The 23,919-nt window shown below is 38.5% G+C and overlaps 4 non-coding genes and 9 pseudogenes across 4 annotated transcripts; all 13 read left to right on the top strand.

Annotated features, from left to right (window-relative positions):
* Window positions 1-4,099: 4,099 nt before the first annotated feature.
* On the top strand, window positions 4,100-4,215 carry LOC120037071 (annotated as a pseudogene).
* Window positions 4,216-4,906: 691 nt separating this feature from the next.
* On the top strand, window positions 4,907-5,056 carry LOC120037072 (annotated as a pseudogene).
* Window positions 5,057-5,732: 676 nt separating this feature from the next.
* On the top strand, window positions 5,733-5,851 carry LOC120037078. Its single transcript, XR_005474759.1, has one exon. It is a non-coding gene; the product is annotated as a 5S ribosomal RNA (ribosomal RNA).
* A 691-nt stretch (window positions 5,852-6,542) lies between these two features.
* On the top strand, window positions 6,543-6,689 carry LOC120037079 (annotated as a pseudogene).
* A 676-nt stretch (window positions 6,690-7,365) lies between these two features.
* LOC120037070 lies at window positions 7,366-7,484 on the top strand. The gene has a single exon (XR_005474758.1). It is a non-coding gene; the product is annotated as a 5S ribosomal RNA (ribosomal RNA).
* Window positions 7,485-8,175: 691 nt separating this feature from the next.
* LOC120037081 lies at window positions 8,176-8,323 on the top strand (annotated as a pseudogene).
* Window positions 8,324-8,999: 676 nt separating this feature from the next.
* Window positions 9,000-9,118, top strand: LOC120037059. Its single transcript, XR_005474747.1, has one exon. It is a non-coding gene; the product is annotated as a 5S ribosomal RNA (ribosomal RNA).
* A 691-nt stretch (window positions 9,119-9,809) lies between these two features.
* LOC120037077 lies at window positions 9,810-9,958 on the top strand (annotated as a pseudogene).
* Window positions 9,959-16,967: 7,009 nt separating this feature from the next.
* On the top strand, window positions 16,968-17,117 carry LOC120037080 (annotated as a pseudogene).
* Window positions 17,118-18,524: 1,407 nt separating this feature from the next.
* On the top strand, window positions 18,525-18,674 carry LOC120037085 (annotated as a pseudogene).
* Window positions 18,675-20,081: 1,407 nt separating this feature from the next.
* On the top strand, window positions 20,082-20,231 carry LOC120037084 (annotated as a pseudogene).
* A 675-nt stretch (window positions 20,232-20,906) lies between these two features.
* LOC120037069 lies at window positions 20,907-21,025 on the top strand. The gene has a single exon (XR_005474757.1). It is a non-coding gene; the product is annotated as a 5S ribosomal RNA (ribosomal RNA).
* A 2,159-nt stretch (window positions 21,026-23,184) lies between these two features.
* LOC120037082 lies at window positions 23,185-23,334 on the top strand (annotated as a pseudogene).
* Window positions 23,335-23,919: the final 585 nt, after the last annotated feature.

Raw genomic sequence — 23,919 nt, 5'->3', positions numbered from 1 at the left:
ACTGAAATAGAGCGCAAAGATTTATTTTTAGAAATAGGGAAATGGTGTGAGGGAAACTGTATTGTAGTTGGGGATTTTAATGTTAAAATGGATAGACTGGATATGACAAGAGGAGCTATTTTTAGAAGTGATGTATCTAGGGGGGTTTTAAAGAAGATGATGTTAGAAAAAGGAATAATTGATATATGGAGAGAGGAAAATCCAGAAAAAAGAGAATTTTCTAGAAGGCAGGTGGTTTTAGGGGATTTGAAACAAACGAGGATAGATCTGGTTTTAGTAAAAGAAGGTTTAAGGAATTTTATGAAAGATATTAAGTATGTTTTTACAACTTTTAGTGATCATGCAGGTTTAACATTTTCAGTGGGATTAGATAAGGAAAGAACAGGGGGTGGAATATGGTGTATGAATGCAGGGTATTTGGGAGATGAGGAATATGGGAAACAACTTAAATCTTTGATAGCATGTGAAATGGAGGATAAGCAGAAAGAGAATGATAAGTGTTCATGGTGGGATAAGGTTAAGGAAAAAATAAAAGTTTTTAGTATAGGATATGCAAGGAAAAAGAGAGGTAGGATGAAAAGAGAAGAAAATGAGTTGAGGGCTAAATTGGATAAAGAAATGAGGAAGTGTGACAGTGAACCTAATTATAATATAGGAAAGTTTTTGGAATTAAAAGCACAATTGACTAAATATGAAATAGATAAGTGTAAGGGTGCAATTATAAGAAGTAAGGCAAAGTATGTTTTGGAGGGGGAGAAATGTACTTCATTTTTTCTTGGTTTAGAGAAGAATAAACAGAGGAGAACATATATTAGAGAGATCGAAAATATAAAGGGTGAAGTTGTCAATGATTATGTAGAGGTTTTAGAAACAGTGCAGAATTTTTATAAGGATTTATTTAAGAAAGGGGAGGTGGATGAGGGGTGTGTAAAGGAGATATTGGATAGTGTGGATGTGCAAATTAATGTAGAAGATAAACAAATGTGTGATGGGAAGATAACATTGACTGAAGTTAAAGATGCGATTAAGGGTTTACAAGTAAATAAGAGTCCTGGAGTAGATGGAATAATTGCAGAGTTTTATAAAATATATGCCAGTTTTTTAGCACCTATTTTATTGGAAGTTTATCAATATATGGAGGATAATGATAGTATTTCTGAATCTATGGTGACAGGGCTGATAACGATTTTATATAAAAATAAGGGGAGTAAATTAAAATTGGAGAATTATAGGCCAATTAGTTTATTAAATTCGGATTATAAGATTTTAGCAAAGATACTGGCAAATAGAATGAAACAAGTTTTAAATGATATTATAGCACCTACACAGAATTATAGTGTGCCTGGTAGAGATATTGCGGATACAATTAATACAATTAGAGATGTGATAAATAAAATGAATCATGATAAGATGGGGGGAATTGTTTTAAGCATAGATTTAAATAAAGCTTTTGATAGGGTGGAACATGATTTTATGTTTAGGGTAATGGATAAATATGGTTTTGGTAATAGAATAATAGGATGGATAAAATTATTATATAAGAAGGCAAAAAGTAGGGTGAAATGTAATGGGGTTTTAACCGATTCTTTTATTCTTGAGAGATCTGTGAGACAGGGGTGTCCTTTATCAGCTTTATTATTCGTTTTATCGGTAGAACCTTTAGCAGCATTTCTTAAAAGAGATAATCTTATAAATTGTGTAGAGACTCCGCAAGGAGGTTTTAGTTTGATACATCAATACGCAGATGATACCACTATAACAGTTAGAGATGAGGGTAGTGTAAAAAGGGTGATGGAGTGTTTTAAAGTATATGGACAAGCATCGGGTGCAAAGGTTAACATGGAGAAGTCAGTAGTAATGTATATTGGGAAGATTAATGAGGGGAATTTTCCTTTTAAAGTGGTTAAAGATTATTTTAAGGTATTAGGAGTGTTTTTAGGGGTGAAAGAAATGGAAGCTAGGGATTTGACATGGAGTGGTGTAATAAATAAAGTTAGAAAGGTGGTAAATATGTGGAGGGGGAGGTCTTTGAAATTAAAAGGGAAAGTAATTGTCATAAATTCATTGTTGATGTCAATATTTATTTATGTAATGAATGTTTTGGATATGCCAGAATGGGTTTTATCTGAAATGAATAAAATTGTAGTTGATTTTTTATGGGAAGGGAAGGGGGTGAGAATAGCTTTTAAAACTTTGATTGCAGGTTATGAGGAGGGGGGTTTGAAGTTGGTAGATTTAAGTGTAAGGAAAACAGCAATTAGAGTAAAAATGGTACGGAAATATTTATTTGGTGAATTGGATTATGGGTGGAAAAGGTTTTTTAAAGAGTATTTGCAGGAGGTTGGGAGGATGGGGGACAATGGTTTATTGATGAGTATGAAGAAGGAAATGTTAAGTAATATACCTTTGTTTTACAGAGAAGTGTTTGAGGCTTGGGGGCGGTTTTTACCAAATATTTATTATGAATGTACCAGTTTAGAAAATATTTTAAATCAGCCGATATTTTTAAATCCAAAGATAAAGTGCAATAATATGATGTTGTTTTGTAAATATTTTATGAGGGCTGGGATGAGGCAGATAGGTGACATAGCATATGAGGTAATTCCTGGGTTTCTTCCATTTCAGGCTATATATGACAATGTGGTTGAAGTAGATGAAGAAATAAGTAAAACTACTGTGGAGAATATGTACAAGAAAATATTAGGATGTATTCCCGGGGAGTGGGTGATTTTAATAAACAAAGAGGTGGTCAAAAGATCTAGGGCTTTACCAGTTTTATATTATGAAAGTAATGGGGAGAAACATGATTTATCAGGGCTAAAAGTTAAAATGGTTTATAGAAAATGTATTTTAAAAGAGATAAAAAGTCCTGCTGCGGAGAAAGTGTGGTCTAGGGTGTTTCCAAACATGGATGTAAAATCAATATGGAAGAATGTAAATGTAAAATATAATTTTATAGAATGTGAAGACAATGATTTTAAATTGAAACATAATAGGATTTTTACAAATGTGGTTTTGCATCAAATAAATAGGGATATTAAAAGAGAATGCGATATTTGTGGTACGGGGGTGGAAAATTTGATGCACTTTTTTATTGAATGTAGTAGGTTGAAAGACTTTCACGAGTTTTTAAAAGGGCTTTTAGTAAAACATTGGGGAGAAGAGATTTTTACTGGGGTGGAGTGGAGGAGGTTGTTTCTTTTTGGTGTAAATGGGAAAAGTAAAGTTTTAAATTTTAATTTGGTGAATTTTATACTAAGTCATTCTAGATATGCGATAAGATTAAGAAGAAATTTAGGTCATTATGAAGGGAAAATTGTGAGTGTGGAAGGTTTTTTTAGGAGCATATTAGAGAGAGATATAGAGATAATATATAGATACGGTGGAGGAAATTTTGAAAAATTGTTTGTGTGGGGGAGTACTTTTATTGAAATTCTGTCAAATGGGAAACTTGTATTTCATTATTAAGTGGATTTAGTGGATGATTGTGTTTTTTAATAGGTTTTATTTTATTTATTTTTTATTTTTTGATTTTGTAAAAGGATGAATTGTTCATCCTTTTTTATTATTGATTGAATGTTGTAAATATTATGTGTTTTTTCATAATAAAAGATAAAAAAAAAAAAATACGCCTGATCTCGTCTGATCTCGGAAGCTAAGCAGGGTCGGGCCTGCTTAGGTGGTTCACCCGGTGTGGGGCTCAGCCATTGCACTCTGGCTGTGCTGACCCCTTGTGAATTTTCCAAATGTGGGAATCTGGATTGCAAAATTTATGGTAGTGCTTGTTTGCGCTTTACCCTGATGTCTTTGTTAATGATAAACCGTTGCTTGGCGGCAGGCTTAAGGATGACTTGAGTCAACTGACTGTGCTTATGGAGATCTTTGAAGTCAGTTGTGAAGGAGACTTTGTGGACCAATCGAAAGGTGGAAACATTTGTTTGTAGCAAAATATTGTTGGCATTTTGTCAAAACATTATGTTGCGAAATGCAGCATTGTATTTATGCCACGCTGGTACTTCAATCAGGAGATAGTTGAGAAGCCACTCTAACCCCCCCCACCCCGGTCATGATGTGTCATGCGCTTCCAATATGAAATTGTCCATACATGCGTTCCTCCTTAGCGCCCGATCTCGTCTGATCTCGGAAGCTAAGCAGGGTCGGGCCTGGTTAGTACTTGGATGGGAGACCGCCTGGGAATACCAGGTGCTGTAAGCCTTTTGTCCACTAGGGGGTGTGGCATTATTTCATCAGCAACACTGCCTTGTAGTAAGCATTTGATGCTGAATTGACTAAATGCAGCTTCTATGGGCTAGTCTCCCCTGCCCTTTTAATACGATCAAAGTTCCTTGTGTTGTCAGGGAGCAACTGCCTTTTATTTATAAGACAAATAAGAATATTGTTACTGAATGCAGCTTGTGTGTGCTCTGTGCTCCCTCGCCCTGTTCAAATGATCAAAGGAAATAATGCTGGTGAGGAGTGGAACTGGACTGGTGTCTGATGGCCCTGTGTTTTCCATGTTGGAATTACAACCCTTCTTTTATGGAGTAAATCAAAAGCACAAGAGAATCTGAGATGTTATCGATAATAAATCAATTGGTTTCATGCATTTGTCTGTGTGTGTGTGTGTGTCTGAATGTGATTGTATTTCGTCATATCGCAAACATTTGTGATATCAGATAGGTTAAGATATTAAAAAGTAATTGGTGATTTTTTCGACAGTGTTGCATGATGGGAATCTAGTGGTTCACTGATATAATCTAGTAAACAAAATAAACTACTTTTTCACTACTCTGTGTGCAAGTGCATTCCTAAACGGCATTTAACGCAGGTCGATGTGATATGATATTATCAGAACACAAAGTGGTTACCGTTAGCGGAAAATGTTGGCACTGGAGAGACTTTTCCTCCACTAAGCAGAAGAGATACCGTGATCAAGAAGGTGGTTCACCCGGTGTGGGGCTCAGCCATTGCACTCTGGCTGTGCTGACCCCTTGCGAATTTTCCAAATGTGGGAATCTCGATTGCAAAATTTATGGTAGTGCTCGTTTGCGCTTTACCCTGATGTCTTTGTTAATGATAAACCTGTTGCTTGGCGGCAGGCTTAAGGATGACTTGAGTCAACTGACTGTGCTTATGGAGATCTTTGAAGTCAGTTGTGAAGGAGACTTTGTGGACCAATCGAAAGGTGGAAACATTTGTTTGTAGCAAAATATTGTTGGCATTTTGTCGAAACATTATGTTGCGAAATGCAGCATTGTATTTATGCCACGCTGGTACTTCAATCAGGAGATAGTTGAGAAGCCACTCTAACCCCCCCCCCCCGGTCATGATGTGTCATGCGCTTCCAATATGAAATTGTCCATACATGCGTTCCTCCTTAGCACAGAACAATGCAATAGGTTTTCAACATCCAGAGCTTTTGTGTATTTATTGTGGCTAGTAGGATAGCTGCATGGGAAACTGTTGCTGATGATGTATTTGTCAGAAGTCATTGTATTTGTCCGTTTTTTCCCACAAGGCTGAAATATGTGCCCTCGCTTTAGAAATGTTAGCAAGGTTTGTTTGTATTTCATCCAACTATCTGTGCTAAAAAGTGATGGCTACAGTATATGTAATTTCTTCCACTTTTTGAGTGAGCCAAAGTTCAAGCTGCTTATCTAATTGGTGAGAATGCAATGTCTGTTTATCAGACTCACTTTGACTTTATATGGTGTGCCAAGAGATGTACCTTCGCTTACGGCCATACCAGCCTGAATACGCCCGATCTCGTCTGATCTCGGAAGCTAAGCAGGGTCGGGCCTGGTTAGTACTTGGATGGGAGACCGCCTGGGAATACCAGGTGCTGTAAGCCTTTTGTCCACTAGGGGGTGTGGCATTATTTCATCAGCAACACTGCCTTGTAGTAAGCATTTGATGCTGAATTGACTAAATGCAGCTTCTATGGGCTAGTCTCCCCTGCCCTTTTAATACGATCAAAGTTCCTTGTGTTGTCAGGGAGCAACTGCCTTTTATTCATAAGACAAATAAGAATATTGTTACTGAATGCAGCTTGTGTGTGCTCTGTGCTCCCTCGCCCTGTTCAAATGATCAAAGGAAATAATGCTGGTGAGGAGTGGAACTGGACTGGTGTCTGATGGCCCTGTGTTTTCCATGTTGGAATTACAACCCTTCTTTTATGGAGTAAATCAAAAGCACAAGAGAATCTGAGATGTTATCGATAATAAATCAATTGGTTTCATGCATTTGTCTGTGTGTGTGTGTGTGTCTGAATGTGATTGTATTTCGTCATATCGCAAACATTTGTGATATCAGATAGGTTAAGATATTAAAAAGTAATTGGTGATTTTTTCGACAGTGTTGCATGATGGGAATCTAGTGGTTCACTGATATAATCTAGTAAACAAAATAAACTACTTTTTCACTACTCTGTGTGCAAGTGCATTCCTAAACGGCATTTAACGCAGGTCGATGTGATATGATATTATCAGAACACAAAGTGGTTACCGTTAGCGGAAAATGTTGGCACTGGAGAGACTTTTCCTCCACTAAGCAGAAGAGATACCGTGATCAAGAAGGTGGTTCACCCGGTGTGGGGCTCAGCCATTGCACTCTGGCTGTGCTGACCCCTTGCGAATTTTCCAAATGTGGGAATCCGATTGCAAAATTTATGGTAGTGCTCGTTTGAGCTTTACCCTGATGTCTTTGTTAATGATAAACCTGTTGCTTGGCGGCAGGCTTAAGGATGACTTGAGTCAACTGACTGTGCTTATGGAGATCTTTGAAGTCAGTTGTGAAGGAGACTTTGTGGACCAATCGAAAGGTGGAAACATTTGTTTGTAGCAAAATATTGTTGGCATTTTGTCGAAACATTATGTTGCGAAATGCAGCATTGTATTTATGCCACGCTGGTACTTCAATCAGGAGATAGTTGAGAAGCCACTCTAACCCCCCCCCCCGGTCATGATGTGTCATGCGCTTCCAATATGAAATTGTCCATACATGCGTTCCTCCTTAGCACAGAACAATGCAATAGGTTTTCAACATCCAGAGCTTTTGTGTATTTATTGTGGCTAGTAGGATAGCTGCATGGGAAACTGTTGCTGATGATGTATTTGTCAGAAGTCATTGTATTTGTCCGTTTTTTCCCACAAGGCTGAAATATGTGCCCTCGCTTAGAAATGTTAGCAAGGTTTGTTTGTATTTCATCCAACTATCTGTGCTAAAAAGTGATGGCTACAGTATATGTAATTTCTTCCACTTTTTGAGTGAGCCAAAGTTCAAGCTGCTTATCTAATTGGTGAGAATGCAATGTCTGTTTATCAGACTCACTTTGACTTTATATGGTGTGCCAAGAGATGTACCTTCGCTTACGGCCATACCAGCCTGAATACGCCCGATCTCGTCTGATCTCGGAAGCTAAGCAGGGTCGGGCCTGGTTAGTACTTGGATGGGAGACCGCCTGGGAATACCAGGTGCTGTAAGCCTTTTGTCCACTAGGGGGTGTGGCATTATTTCATCAGCAACACTGCCTTGTAGTAAGCATTTGATGCTGAATTGACTAAATGCAGCTTCTATGGGCTAGTCTCCCCTGCCCTTTTAATACGATCAAAGTTCCTTGTGTTGTCAGGGAGCAACTGCCTTTTATTTATAAGACAAATAAGAATATTGTTACTGAATGCAGCTTGTGTGTGCTCTGTGCTCCCTCGCCCTGTTCAAATGATCAAAGGAAATAATGCTGGTGAGGAGTGGAACTGGACTGGTGTCTGATGGCCCTGTGTTTTCCATGTTGGAATTACAACCCTTCTTTTATGGAGTAAATCAAAAGCACAAGAGAATCTGAGATGTTATCGATAATAAATCAATTGGTTTCATGCATTTGTCTGTGTGTGTGTGTGTGTCTGAATGTGATTGTATTTCGTCATATCGCAAACATTTGTGATATCAGATAGGTTAAGATATTAAAAAGTAATTGGTGATTTTTTCGACAGTGTTGCATGATGGGAATCTAGTGGTTCACTGATATAATCTAGTAAACAAAATAAACTACTTTTTCACTACTCTGTGTGCAAGTGCATTCCTAAACGGCATTTAACGCAGGTCGATGTGATATGATATTATCAGAACACAAAGTGGTTACCGTTAGCGGAAAATGTTGGCACTGGAGAGACTTTTCCTCCACTAAGCAGAAGAGATACCGTGATCAAGAAGGTGGTTCACCCGGTGTGGGGCTCAGCCATTGCACTCTGGCTGTGCTGACCCCTTGCGAATTTTCCAAATGTGGGAATCCTGATTGCAAAATTTATGGTAGTGCTCGTTTGAGCTTTACCCTGATGTCTTTGTTAATGATAAACTGTTGCTTGGCGGCAGGCTTAAGGATGACTTGAGTCAACTGACTGTGCTTATGGAGATCTTTGAAGTCAGTTGTGAAGGAGACTTTGTGGACCAATCGAAAGGTGGAAACATTTGTTTGTAGCAAAATATTGTTGGCATTTTGTCGAAACATTATGTTGCGAAATGCAGCATTGTATTTATGCCACGCTGGTACTTCAATCAGGAGATAGTTGAGAAGCCACTCTAACCCCCCCCCCCGGTCATGATGTGTCATGCGCTTCCAATATGAAATTGTCCATACATGCGTTCCTCCTTAGCACAGAACAATGCAATAGGTTTTCAACATCCAGAGCTTTTGTGTATTTATTGTGGCTAGTAGGATAGCTGCATGGGAAACTGTTGCTGATGATGTATTTGTCAGAAGTCATTGTATTTGTCCGTTTTTTCCCACAAGGCTGAAATATGTGCCCTCGCTTAGAAATGTTTAGCAAGGTTTGTTTGTATTTCATCCAACTATCTGTGCTAAAAAGTGATGGCTACAGTATATGTAATTTCTTCCACTTTTTGAGTGAGCCAAAGTTCAAGCTGCTTATCTAATTGGTGAGAATGCAATGTCTGTTTATCAGACTCACTTTGACTTTATATGGTGTGCCAAGAGATGTACCTTCGCTTACGGCCATACCAGCCTGAATACGCCCGATCTCGTCTGATCTCGGAAGCTAAGCAGGGTCGGGCCTGGTTAGTACTTGGATGGGAGACCGCCTGGGAATACCAGGTGCTGTAAGCCTTTTGTCCACTAGGGGGTGTGGCATTATTTCATCAGCAACACTGCCTTGTAGTAAGCATTTGATGCTGAATTGACTAAATGCAGCTTCTATGGGCTAGTCTCCCCTGCCCTTTTAATACGATCAAAGTTCCTTGTGTTGTCAGGGAGCAACTGCCTTTTATTTATAAGACAAATAAGAATATTGTTACTGAATGCAGCTTGTGTGTGCTCTGTGCTCCCTCGCCCTGTTCAAATGATCAAAGGAAATAATGCTGGTGAGGAGTGGAACTGGACTGGTGTCTGATGGCCCTGTGTTTTCCATGTTGGAATTACAACCCTTCTTTTATGGAGTAAATCAAAAGCACAAGAGAATCTGAGATGTTATCGATAATAAATCAATTGGTTTCATGCATTTGTCTGTGTGTGTGTGTGTGTCTGAATGTGATTGTATTTCGTCATATCGCAAACATTTGTGATATCAGATAGGTTAAGATATTAAAAAGTAATTGGTGATTTTTTCGACAGTGTTGCATGATGGGAATCTAGTGGTTCACTGATATAATCTAGTAAACAAAATAAACTACTTTTTCACTACTCTGTGTGCAAGTGCATTCCTAAACGGCATTTAACGCAGGTCGATGTGATATGATATTATCAGAACACAAAGTGGTTACCGTTAGCGGAAAATGTTGGCACTGGAGAGACTTTTCCTCCACTAAGCAGAAGAGATACCGTGATCAAGAAGGTGGTTCACCCGGTGTGGGGCTCAGCCATTGCACTCTGGCTGTGCTGACCCCTTGCGAATTTTCCAAATGTGGGAATCCGATTGCAAAATTTATGGTAGTGCTCGTTTGCGCTTTACCCTGATGTCTTTGTTAATGATAAACTGTTGCTTGGCGGCAGGCTTAAGGATGACTTGAGTCAACTGACTGTGCTTATGGAGATCTTTGAAGTCAGTTGTGAAGGAGACTTTGTGGACCAATCGAAAGGTGGAAACATTTGTTTGTAGCAAAATATTGTTGGCATTTTGTCGAAAACATTATGTTGCGAAATGCAGCATTGTATTTATGCCACGCTGGTACTTCAATCAGGAGATAGTTGAGAAGCCACTCTAACCCCCCCCCCCGGTCATGATGTGTCATGCGCTTCCAATATGAAATTGTCCATACATGCGTTCCTCCTTAGCACAGAACAATGCAATAGGTTTTCAACATCCAGAGCTTTTGTGTATTTATTGTGGCTAGTAGGATAGCTGCATGGGAAACTGTTGCTGATGATGTATTTGTCAGAAGTCATTGTATTTGTCCGTTTTTTCCCACAAGGCTGAAATATGTGCCCTCGCTTAGAAATGTTTAGCAAGGTTTGTTTGTATTTCATCCAACTATCTGTGCTAAAAAGTGATGGCTACAGTATATGTAATTTCTTCCACTTTTTGAGTGAGCCAAAGTTCAAGCTGCTTATCTAATTGGTGAGAATGCAATGTCTGTTTATCAGACTCACTTTGACTTTATATGGTGTGCCAAGAGATGTACCTTCGCTTACGGCCATACCAGCCTGAATGCGCATTTCCTGATTGGAGAAGTGACGACAGGTGCGAGTGTCTGAGCTGTGAGTGAGTGTTTGCTGGAGAGTGTTTGCTCGAGAGCTATTTTTGTTAATTAATTGGTTTTTGCAATATAATTTATTATTTTCTTCAGTTGAATAGTTTTAAGTTTGGTTAGTCTTCCCCCTTGCAGTTTTTCTGCTTGGGGGAGAGTTTTTTGGATTCATTTTTTTACTATGACGGACAACATGGAAAAGACAAACGGAATGGACAAAGACAACGAAAAAGCGCAACGGAAGAAAAATGAAGATAAAGAAGAAATGAAATATGGCAAGGAATACACGGTGGCAATTGAGTTGGAAGGAGAAGACAAGGTGACGACAATGGAACTACTAAGAGCAATTAAGGAGGTGTGTGGAGAGGTGGTGGGATGCCGAATGAAAGGGGAGAAGAAGTACGAAATTACGATGAGAAATGAAAAAGGAAAAGAACGTCTAATGGATGGATTAAGAATAAAGGATACAAAGATTCTGGCGAGAGATATTAATGTGAAGGAAGTGGTGGTGTCGTTCATGAATCTCCCAGTATATGTAGAAGACGGTGTGATACTGGGCAAGCTGAGTAGCTGGGGAGTGGCGGCTGTCTCGGAGATAAGGAGGAGAGTTTGGCCAGGAACGGAGGTGGTTGACGGGACACGTTTCTGCAAGGTCAAGTTCACAGAAAAAGTGACATCATTACCTTATTCTACAAGAATTGAGACGTTGGAGGGAGCAGAATATTTCAGAGTCATTCATGACAAACAGGTCAGAGTGTGTCGTATGTGTATTCAACCCGGGCACATAGTTAAAGACTGCCCGGAATTTAAGTGTTTTAAGTGTGGCAATCAAGGACACTATGCGAGAGAATGTGATGGAGAGAAGGAAAGGAATTTTTGTGGTGGATGCAGAAAGAGATTGGCGGAGTGCAACTGTGGAGAGGTTAGGGCTGAAGAGGGGAGTCAAACAATATATGAGGAAGCAGTGGGATTGTCGCAAGAAGGAGAAGAAGGTGGAGGAGAGGACGTGGTGGAAGGTGGAGAGACGGAGGAAGGAAGAAGGAAGAAGGACCAGAAGATAAATGAAATTGGGAGCAGTATGGACACAGAAATAAGAAGAGGGAGTTTTCAGGAGGAGGGGGGGAGTGGACTGGGGGGAAGCACGGGGGACTCACAGGTTTTGGGGGAAGGCACAGCACTAACAAGTAGCTCGGGGGGTGAAGAAATGGAGGGGGTTATGGAGTTGATGACAATACCAGAGACGGTGATGAGCACGGGGAGCACAACGACTATACAAGAAGCGGAGATGAATACGGGGAGCACAACGGATGTGGATGTCAAGAGGGTGAGTTGGCTGGAAAACATGGACTTGGAAGAGATATCGGATACGGAGGATGGAGAAAAGATTGAAAGAACGAGGGAAGGATACAGGAAGAGGAAAGCGGCGGGAAGAGGGGGAGAGAAAGGGTGGAAGAGGAAAGAAACTGGATAACAGGTAGAGGAAAATGAAATTATATTTTATCATTTTATTATTTATTAGAATGGTAAATATAATGTCAATAAATGCAAATGGATTGAGGACAATGGGAAAATTTAATAGAATAATAAAAATGAAGAAGTCAGATATTTTATGTATTCAAGAGACGCACTGGGATAATGTATGTGTTTTAGAAGTTAAAAAAAATATGGAGGGATTTTATTTATGTAAACAACGGCAGAGGGAATTCAAGTGGGGTTGCTATTTTATTGAGGAGGGATGTGGTGGATAATGTGAAACAGATATATAATGATAATAATGGGAGGATTTTAATTGTAGATTTTGAATATATGAGTATGGTTTTTAGAATTATAAATATTTATGCGCCTAATACTGAAATAGAGCGCAAAGATTTATTTTTAGAAATAGGGAAATGGTGTGAGGGAAACTGTATTGTAGTTGGGGATTTTAATGTTAAAATGGATAGACTGGATATGACAAGAGGAGCTATTTTTAGAAGTGATGTATCTAGGGGGGTTTTAAAGAAGATGATGTTAGAAAAAGGAATAATTGATATATGGAGAGAGGAAAATCCAGAAAAAAGAGAATTTTCTAGAAGGCAGGTGGTTTTAGGGGATTTGAAACAAACGAGGATAGATCTGGTTTTAGTAAAAGAAGGTTTAAGGAATTTTATGAAAGATATTAAGTATGTTTTTACAACTTTTAGTGATCATGCAGGTTTAACATTTTCAGTGGGATTAGATAAGGAAAGAACAGGGGGTGGAATATGGTGTATGAATGCAGGGTATTTGGGAGATGAGGAATATGGGAAACAACTTAAATCTTTGATAGCATGTGAAATGGAGGATAAGCAGAAAGAGAATGATAAGTGTTCATGGTGGGATAAGGTTAAGGAAAAAATAAAAGTTTTTAGTATAGGATATGCAAGGAAAAAGAGAGGTAGGATGAAAAGAGAAGAAAATGAGTTGAGGGCTAAATTGGATAAAGAAATGAGGAAGTGTGACAGTGAACCTAATTATAATATAGGAAAGTTTTTGGAATTAAAAGCACAATTGACTAAATATGAAATAGATAAGTGTAAGGGTGCAATTATAAGAAGTAAGGCAAAGTATGTTTTGGAGGGGGAGAAATGTACTTCATTTTTTCTTGGTTTAGAGAAGAATAAACAGAGGAGAACATATATTAGAGAGATCGAAAATATAAAGGGTGAAGTTGTCAATGATTATGTAGAGGTTTTAGAAACAGTGCAGAATTTTTATAAGGATTTATTTAAGAAAGGGGAGGTGGATGAGGGGTGTGTAAAGGAGATATTGGATAGTGTGGATGTGCAAATTAATGTAGAGGATAAACAAATGTGTGATGGGAAGATAACATTGACTGAAGTTAAAGATGCGATTAAGGGTTTACAAGTAAATAAGAGTCCTGGAGTAGATGGAATAATTGCAGAGTTTTATAAAATATATGCCAGTTTTTTAGCACCTATTTTATTGGAAGTTTATCAATATATGGAGGATAATGATAGTATTTCTGAATCTATGGTGACAGGGCTGATAACGATTTTATATAAAAATAAGGGGAGTAAATTAAAATTGGAGAATTATAGGCCAATTAGTTTATTAAATTCGGATTATAAGATTTTAGCAAAGATACTGGCAAATAGAATGAAGCAAGTTTTAAATGATATTATAGCACCTACACAGAATTATAGTGTGCCTGGTAGAGATATTGCGGATACAATTAATACAATTAGAGATGTGATAAATAAAATGAATCATGATAAGATGGGGGGAATTGTTTTAAGCATAGATTTAAATAAAGCTTTTGATAGGGTGGAACATGATTTTATGTTTAGGGTAATGGATAAATATGGTTTTGGTAATAGAATAATAGGATGGATAAAATTATTATATAAGAAGGCAAAAAGTAGGGTGAAATGTAATGGGGTTTTAACCGATTCTTTTATTCTTGAGAGATCTGTGAGACAGGGGTGTCCTTTATCAGCTTTATTATTCGTTTTATCGGTAGAACCTTTAGCAGCATTTCTTAAAAGAGATAATCTTATAAATTGTGTAGAGACTCCGCAAGGAGGTTTTAGTTTGATACATCAATACGCAGATGATACCACTATAACAGTTAGAGATGAGGGTAGTGTAAAAAGGGTGATGGAGTGTTTTAAAGTATATGGACAAGCATCGGGTGCAAAGGTTAACATGGAGAAGTCAGTAGTAATGTATATTGGGAAGATTAATGAGGGGAATTTTCCTTTTAAAGTGGTTAAAGATTATTTTAAGGTATTAGGAGTGTTTTTAGGGGTGAAAGAAATGGAAGCTAGGGATTTGACATGGAGTGGTGTAATAAATAAAGTTAGAAAGGTGGTAAATATGTGGAGGGGGAGGTCTTTGAAATTAAAAGGGAAAGTAATTGTCATAAATTCATTGTTGATGTCAATATTTATTTATGTAATGAATGTTTTGGATATGCCAGAATGGGTTTTATCTGAAATGAATAAAATTGTAGTTGATTTTTTATGGGAAGGGAAGGGGGTGAGAATAGCTTTTAAAACTTTGATTGCAGGTTATGAGGAGGGGGGTTTGAAGTTGGTAGATTTAAGTGTAAGGAAAACAGCAATTAGAGTAAAAATGGTACGGAAATATTTATTTGGTGAATTGGATTATGGGTGGAAAAGGTTTTTTAAAGAGTATTTGCAGGAGGTTGGGAGGATGGGGGACAATGGTTTATTGATGAGTATGAAGAAGGAAATGTTAGGTAATATACCTTTGTTTTACAGAGAAGTGTTTGAGGCTTGGGGGCGGTTTTTACCAAATATTTATTATGAATGTACCAGTTTAGAAAATATTTTAAATCAGCCGATATTTTTAAATCCAAAGATAAAGTGCAATAATATGATGTTGTTTTGTAAATATTTTATGAGGGCTGGGATGAGGCAGATAGGTGACATAGCATATGAGGTAATTCCTGGGTTTCTTCCATTTCAGGCTATATATGACAATGTGGTTGAAGTAGATGAAGAAATAAGTAAAACTACTGTGGAGAATATGTACAAGAAAATATTAGGATGTATTCCCGGGGAGTGGGTGATTTTAATAAACAAAGAGGTGGTCAAAAGATCTAGGGCTTTACCAGTTTTATATTATGAAAGTAATGGGGAGAAACATGATTTATCAGGGCTAAAAGTTAAAATGGTTTATAGAAAATGTATTTTAAAAGAGATAAAAAGTCCTGCTGCGGAGAAAGTGTGGTCTAGGGTGTTTCCAAACATGGATGTAAAATCAATATGGAAGAATGTAAATGTAAAATATAATTTTATAGAATGTGAAGACAATGATTTTAAATTGAAACATAATAGGATTTTTACAAATGTGGTTTTGCATCAAATAAATAGGGATATTAAAAGAGAATGCGATATTTGTGGTACGGGGGTGGAAAATTTGATGCACTTTTTTATTGAATGTAGTAGGTTGAAAGACTTTCACGAGTTTTTAAAAGGGCTTTTAGTAAAACATTGGGGAGAAGAGATTTTTACTGGGGTGGAGTGGAGGAGGTTGTTTCTTTTTGGTGTAAATGGGAAAAGTAAAGTTTTAAATTTTAATTTGGTGAATTTTATACTAAGTCATGCTAGATATGCGATAAGATTAAGAAGGAATTTAGGTCATTATGAAGGGAAAATTGTGAGTGTGGAAGGTTTTTTTAGGAGCATATTAGAGAGAGATATAGAGATAATATATAGATACGGTGGAGGAAATTTTGAAAAATTGTTTGTGTGGGGGAGTACTTTTATTGAAATTCTGTCAAATGGGAAACTTGTATTTCATTATTAAGTGGATTTAGTGGATGATTGTGTTTTTTAATAGGTTTTATTTTATTTATTTTTGATTTTTTGATTTTGTAAAAGGATGAATTGTTCATCCTTTTTTATTATTGATTGAATGTTGTAAATATTATGTGTTTTTTCATAATAAAAGATAAAAAAAAAATAAAAAAAAAAAAATACGCCCGATCTCGTCTGATCTCGGAAGCTAAGCAGGGTCGGGCCTGGTTAGTACTTGGATGGGAGACCGCCTGGGAATACCAGGTGCTGTAAGCCTTTTGTCCACTAGGGGGTGTGGCATTATTTCATCAGCAACACTGCCTTGTAGTAAGCATTTGATGCTGAATTGACTAAATGCAGCTTCTATGGGCTAGTCTCCCCTGCCCTTTTAATACGATCAAAGTTCCTTGTGTTGTCAGGGAGCAACTGCCTTTTATTATAAGACAAATAAGAATATTGTTACTGAATGCAGCTTGTGTGTGCTCTGTGCTCCCTCGCCCTGTTCAAATGATCAAAGGAAATAATGCTGGTGAGGAGTGGAACTGGACTGGTGTCTGATGGCCCTGTGTTTTCCATGTTGGAATTACAACCCTTCTTTTATGGAGTAAATCAAAAGCACAAGAGAATCTGAGATGTTATCGATAATAAATCAATTGGTTTCATGCATTTGTCTGTGTGTGTGTGTGTGTCTGAATGTGATTGTATTTCGTCATATCGCAAACATTTGTGATATCAGATAGGTTAAGATATTAAAAAGTAATTGGTGATTTTTTCGACAGTGTTGCATGATGGGAATCTAGTGGTTCACTGATATAATCTAGTAAACAAAATAAACTACTTTTTCACTACTCTGTGTGCAAGTGCATTCCTAAACGGCATTTAACGCAGGTCGATGTGATATGATATTATCAGAACACAAAGTGGTTACCGTTAGCGGAAAATGTTGGCACTGGAGAGACTTTTCCTCCACTAAGCAGAAGAGATACCGTGATCAAGAAGGTGGTTCACCTGGTGTGGGGCTCAGCCATTGCACTCTGGCTGTGCTGACCCCTTGCGAATTTTCCAAATGTGGGAATCTGGATTGCAAAATTTATGGTAGTGCTTGTTTGCGCTTTACCCTGATGTCTTTGTTAATGATAAACTGTTGCTTGGCGGCAGGCTTAAGGATGACTTGAGTCAACTGACTGTGCTTATGGAGATCTTTGAAGTCAGTTGTGAAGGAGACTTTGTGGACCAATCGAAAGGTGGAAACATTTGTTTGTAGCAAAATATTGTTGGCATTTTGTCAAAACATTATGTTGCGAAATGCAGCATTGTATTTATGCCACGCTGGTACTTCAATCAGGAGATAGTTGAGAAGCCACTCTAACCCCCCCCACCCCGGTCATGATGTGTCATGCGCTTCCAATATGAAATTGTCCATACATGCGTTCCTCCTTAGCACAGAACAATGCAATAGGTTTTCAACATCCAGAGCTTTTGTGTATTTATTGTGGCTAGTAGGATAGCTGCATGGGAAACTGTTGCTGATGATGTATTTGTCAGAAGTCATTGTATTTGTCCGTTTTTTCCCACAAGGCTGAAATATGTGCCCTCGCTTTGAAATGTTAGCAAGGTTTGTTTGTATTTCATCCAACTATCTGTGCTAAAAAGTGATGGCTACAGTATATGTAATTTCTTCCACTTTTTGAGTGAGCCAAAGTTCAAGCTGCTTATCTAATTGGTGAGAATGCAATGTCTGTTTATCAGACTCACTTTGACTTTATATGGTGTGCCAAGAGATGTACCTTCGCTTACGGCCATACCAGCCTGGGAATACCAGGTGCTGTAAGCCTTTTGTCCACTAGGGGGTGTGGCATTATTTCATCAGCAACACTGCCTTGTAGAAAGCATTTGATGCTGAATTGACTAAATGCAGCTTCTATGGGCTAGTCTCCCCTGCCCTTTTAATACGATCAAAGTTCCTTGTGTTGTCAGGGAGCAACTGCCTTTTATTTATAAGACAAATAAGAATATTGTTACTGAATGCAGCTTGTGTGTGCTCTGTGCTCCCTCGCCCTGTTCAAATGATCAAAGGAAATAATGCTGGTGAGGAGTGGAACTGGACTGGTGTCTGATGGCCCTGTGTTTTCCATGTTGGAATTACAACCCTTCTTTTATGGAGTAAATCAAAAGCACAAGAGAATCTGAGATGTTATCGATAATAAATCAATTGGTTTCATGCATTTGTCTGTGTGTGTGTGTGTCTGAATGTGATTGTATTTCGTCATATCGCAAACATTTGTGATATCAGATAGGTTAAGATATTAAAAAGTAATTGGTGATTTTTTCGACAGTGTTGCATGATGGGAATCTAGTGGTTCACTGATATAATCTAGTAAACAAAATAAACTACTTTTTCACTACTCTGTGTGCAAGTGCATTCCTAAACGGCATTTAACGCAGGTCGATGTGATATGATATTATCAGAACACAAAGTGGTTACCGTTAGCGGAAAATGTTGGCACTGGAGAGACTTTTCCTCCACTAAGCAGAAGAGATACCGAGATCAAGAAGGTGGTTCACCAGGTGTGGGGCTCAGCCATTGCACTCTGGCTGTGCTGACCCCTTGCGAATTTTCCAAATGTGGGAATCTGGATTGCAAAATTTATGGTAGTGCTTGTTTGCGCTTTACCCTGATGTCTTTGTTAATGATAAACCGTTGCTTGGCGGCAGGCTTAAGGATGACTTGAGTCAACTGACTGTGCTTATGGAGATCTTTGAAGTCAGTTGTGAAGGAGACTTTGTGGACCAATCGAAAGGTGGAAACATTTGTTTGTAGCAAAATATTGTTGGCATTTTGTCAAAACATTATGTTGCGAAATGCAGCATTGTATTTATGCCACGCTGGCACTTCAATCAGGAGATAGTTGAGAAGCCACTCTAACCCCCCCCACCCCGGTCATGATGTGTCATGCGCTTCCAATATGAAATTGTCCATACATGCGTTCCTCCTTAGCACAGAACAATGCAATAGGTTTTCAACATCCAGAGCTTTTGTGTATTTATTGTGGCTAGTAGGATAGCTGCATGGGAAACTGTTGCTGATGATGTATTTGTCAGAAGTCATTGTATTTGTCCGTTTTTTCCCACAAGGCTGAAATATGTGCCCTCGCTTTGAAATGTTAGCAAGGTTTGTTTGTATTTCATCCAACTATCTGTGCTAAAAAGTGATGGCTACAGTATATGTAATTTCTTCCACTTTTTGAGTGAGCCAAAGTTCAAGCTGCTTATCTAATTGGTGAGAATGCAATGTCTGTTTATCAGACTCACTTTGACTTTATATGGTGTGCCAAGAGATGTACCTTCGCTTACGGCCATACCAGCCTGGGAATACCAGGTGCTGTAAGCCTTTTGTCCACTAGGGGGTGTGGCATTATTTCATCAGCAACACTGCCTTGTAGAAAGCATTTGATGCTGAATTGACTAAATGCAGCTTCTATGGGCTAGTCTCCCCTGCCCTTTTAATACGATCAAAGTTCCTTGTGTTGTCAGGGAGCAACTGCCTTTTATTTATAAGACAAATAAGAATATTGTTACTGAATGCAGCTTGTGTGTGCTCTGTGCTCCCTCGCCCTGTTCAAATGATCAAAGGAAATAATGCTGGTGAGGAGTGGAACTGGACTGGTGTCTGATGGCCCTGTGTTTTCCATGTTGGAATTAGAACCCTTCTTTTATGGAGTAAATCAAAAGCACAAGAGAATCTGAGATGTTATCGATAATAAATCAATTGGTTTCATGCATTTGTCTGTGTGTGTGTGTGTCTGAATGTGATTGTATTTCGTCATATCGCAAACATTTGTGATATCAGATAGGTTAAGATATTAAAAAGTAATTGGTGATTTTTTCGACAGTGTTGCATGATGGGAATCTAGTGGTTCACTGATATAATCTAGTAAACAAAATAAACTACTTTTTCACTACTCTGTGTGCAAGTGCATTCCTAAACGGCATTTAACGCAGGTCGATGTGATATGATATTATCAGAACACAAAGTGGTTACCGTTAGCGGAAAATGTTGGCACTGGAGAGACTTTTCCTCCACTAAGCAGAAGAGATACCGAGATCAAGAAGGTGGTTCACCAGGTGTGGGGCTCAGCCATTGCACTCTGGCTGTGCTGACCCCTTGCGAATTTTCCAAATGTGGGAATCTGGATTGCAAAATTTATGGTAGTGCTTGTTTGCGCTTTACCCTGATGTCTTTGTTTATGATAAACCGTTGCTTGGTGGCAGGCTTAAGGATGACTTGAGTCAACTGACTGTGCTTATGGAGATCTTTGAAGTCAGTTGTGAAGGAGACTTTGTGGACCAATCGAAAGGTGGAAACATTTGTTTGTAGCAAAATATTGTTGGCATTTTGTCAAAACATTATGTTGCGAAATGCAGCATTGTATTTATGCCACGCTGGCACTTCAATCAGGAGATAGTTGAGAAGCCACTCTAACCCCCCCCACCCCGGTCATGATGTGTCATGCGCTTCCAATATGAAATTGTCCATACATGCGTTCCTCCTTAGCACAGAACAATGCAATAGGTTTTCAACATCCAGAGCTTTTGTGTATTTATTGTGGCTAGTAGGATAGCTGCATGGGAAACTGTTGCTGATGATGTATTTGTCAGAAGTCATTGTATTTGTCCGTTTTTTCCCACAAGGCTGAAATATGTGCCCTCGCTTTGAAATGTTAGCAAGGTTTGTTTGTATTTCATCCAACTATCTGTGCTAAAAAGTGATGGCTACAGTATATGTAATTTCTTCCACTTTTTGAGTGAGCCAAAGTTCAAGCTGCTTATCTAATTGGTGAGAATGCAATGTCTGTTTATCAGACTCACTTTGACTTTATATGGTGTGCCAAGAGATGTACCTTCGCTTACGGCCATACCAGCCTGAATACGCCCGATCTCGTCTGATCTCGGAAGCTAAGTTTGGTCGGGCCTGGTTAGTACTTGGATGGGAGACCGCCTGGGAATACCAGGTGCTGTAATCCTTTTGTCCACTAGGGGGTGTGGCATTATTTCATCAGCAACACTGCCTTGTAGTAAGCATTTGATGCTGAATTGACTAAATGCAGCTTCTATGGGCTAGTCTCCCCTGCCCTTTTAACTTCTTATGGCTGCAGGGTGAATATTGGAAAAACTGGAAAATATGCGCACATTTTCAAACGGCCTCTTAATCAATTTTTGCTTTTACAATATGCATATATTTACTACTATTGGATAGAAAACAGTCTCTAGTTTCTAAAAACGTTTGAATTATTTCTCTAAGTGGAACAGAACTATTTTTACAGCCCATTTCCTATCCGGAATTGAGATTTCCAAATGCGATGTCTCTCTTTAAGAGCTTGTCTATAAAAGGTCATGTCACTTAGGACTGTAGAAACACGTCACACGCCTTCCTCTGGGTGTAATGCGGAAGTGAGAGCAGAAAGCAGTTGAATATCTCGTCCTGGGACTGAACACAACCTCTTGGAGTGAGACTTGCGCACTTTATTTTTTTTTCTGGGCGCGAAGTAGAATATGGACTCGGCTCATGGAAAACGCTCGTTAAAGGTGAATATGAGCTCTGGCTACGATATTATTTGATACATGTCACAAAATCATCCTAAAGTATGTTTTTTCAATATAGTTTAATTATATTATTGAAATTTATTCTGGACTTTAGACATGATGCGACGCAAGAATTGTTTGAAGAAAGAGAGGTTAGCGCCGCACGGCCAGTGTGCTTGCTAATCCAAGAGGGAAATAGTTCGTTCTGGAACCCAAACAAAGACTGTACTGGACAATGGACCCCTTTACAACATTCTGATGGAATATCAACAAAGATAAGGACCCAATTTGGGATGCTTTTTCATATATCTGTCGAACTGTGCTATGCTACCGTTTGACTAGAATCAATGCTGCCGTATGCTAGCTAATGTAGTAAGCTAATATAACGATATATTGTGTTTTCGCTGTAAAACACTTCAAAAATCGGAAATATTGGCTCTATTCACACGATCTTTGTCTTTCATTAGCTATCCACCATATATTTTTCTGAAATGTTTTATGAGGTGTAATTAGTAGTTGACGTTGGTGTCTGTATTTTCTCTGGCTACTCCCGTGCGATTTCAGACTGTAGCTATGATGGTAGCAGTAATGTAAAACTGATTTATAGCTAAAATATGCACATTTTTTGAACAAAACATAGATTTATTGTGTAACATGTTATAGGACTGTCATCTGAGGTAGTTTTTTCTAGGTTATTTAGGTTGGTTCTAGGTTAGTTAGGTTGGCTTGTGCATGCTACTTGAATCCTACTTGGGCTGTGAAAAATGTCTGTCCTCTTTTTTATTTGGTGGTGAGCTAACATAAATATATGTGGTGTTTTCTCTGTAAAACATTTAAAAAATCGGACATGTTGGCTGGATTGGCAAGATGTTTATCTTTCAAATGCTGTATTGGACTTGTTAATGTGTGAAAGTTAAATATTTTTAAAAAATAGATTTTGAATTTCGCGCCCTGCAATAGAGCTGGATGTTGTCATATTGTGGGCGGTGTCGGGCTTGCAGCCCAAACAGGTTAATACGATCAAAGTTCCTTGTGTTGTCAGGGAGCAACTGCCTTTTATTTATAAGACAAATAAGAATATTGTTACTGAATGCAGCTTGTGTGTGCTCTGTGCTCCCTCGCCCTGTTCAAATGATCAAAGGAAATAATGCTGGTGAGGAGTGGAACTGGACTGGTGTCTGATGGCCCTGTGTTTTCCATGTTGGAATTACAACCCTTCTTTTATGGAGTAAATCAAAAGCACAAGAGAATCTGAGATGTTATCGATAATAAATCAATTGGTTTCATGCATTTGTCTGTGTGTGTGTGTGTGTGTGTGTGTTTCTGAATGTGATTGTATTTCGTCATATCGCAAACATTTGTGATATCAGATAGGTTAAGATATTAAAAAGTAATTGGTGATTTTTTTGACAGTGTTGCATGATGGGAATCTAGTGGTTCACTGATATAATCTAGTAAACAAAATAAACTACTTTTTCACTACTCTGTGTGCAAGTGCATTCCTAAACGGCATTTAACGCAGGTCGATGTGATATGATATTATCAGAACACAAAGTGGTTACCGTTAGCGTAAAATGTTGGCACTGGAGAGACTTGCCCTCCACTAAGCAGAAGAGATACCGTGATCAAGAAGCTGATTCACCCAGTGTGGGGCTCAGCCATTCCACTCTGGCTGTGCTGACCTCTTGCGAATTTTCCAAATGTGGGAATCTCGATTGCAAAATTTATGGTAGTGCTCGTTTGCGCTTTACCCTGATGTCTTTGTTAATGATAAACCGTTGCTTGGCGGCAGGCTTAAGGATGACTTGAGTCAACTGACTGTGCTTATGGAGATCTTTGAAGTCAGTTGTGAAGGAGACTTTGTGGACCAATCGAAAGGTGGAAACATTTGTTTGTAGCAAAATATTGTTGGCATTTTGTCAAAACATTATGTTGCGAAATGCAGCATTGTATTTATGCCATGCTGGTACTTCAATCAGGAGATAGTTGAGAAGCCACTCTAACCCCCCCCCCCGGTCATGATGTGTCATGCGCTTCCAATATGAAATTGTCCATACATGCGTTCCTCCTTAGCACAGAAACAATGCAATAGGTTTTCAACATCCAGAGCTTTTGTGTATTTATTGTGGCTAGTAGGATAGCTGCATGGGAAACTGTTGCTGATGATGTATTTGTCAGAAGTCATTGTATTTGTCCGTTTTTTCCCACAAGGCTGAAATATGTGCCCTCGCTTAGAAATGTTTGCAAGGTTTGTTTGTATTTCATCCAACTATCTGTGCTAAAAAGTGATGGCTACAGTATATGTAATTTCTTCCACTTTTTGAGTGAGCCAAAG

This window comes from Salvelinus namaycush, unplaced genomic scaffold (genome assembly GCF_016432855.1).
Source record: "Salvelinus namaycush isolate Seneca unplaced genomic scaffold, SaNama_1.0 Scaffold1559, whole genome shotgun sequence".
Taxonomy (NCBI): Eukaryota; Metazoa; Chordata; class Actinopteri; order Salmoniformes; family Salmonidae; genus Salvelinus; species Salvelinus namaycush.
The sequence above is the reverse complement of the archived record's forward strand: the minus strand, read 5'-3'. Positions and strand labels throughout refer to the sequence as shown.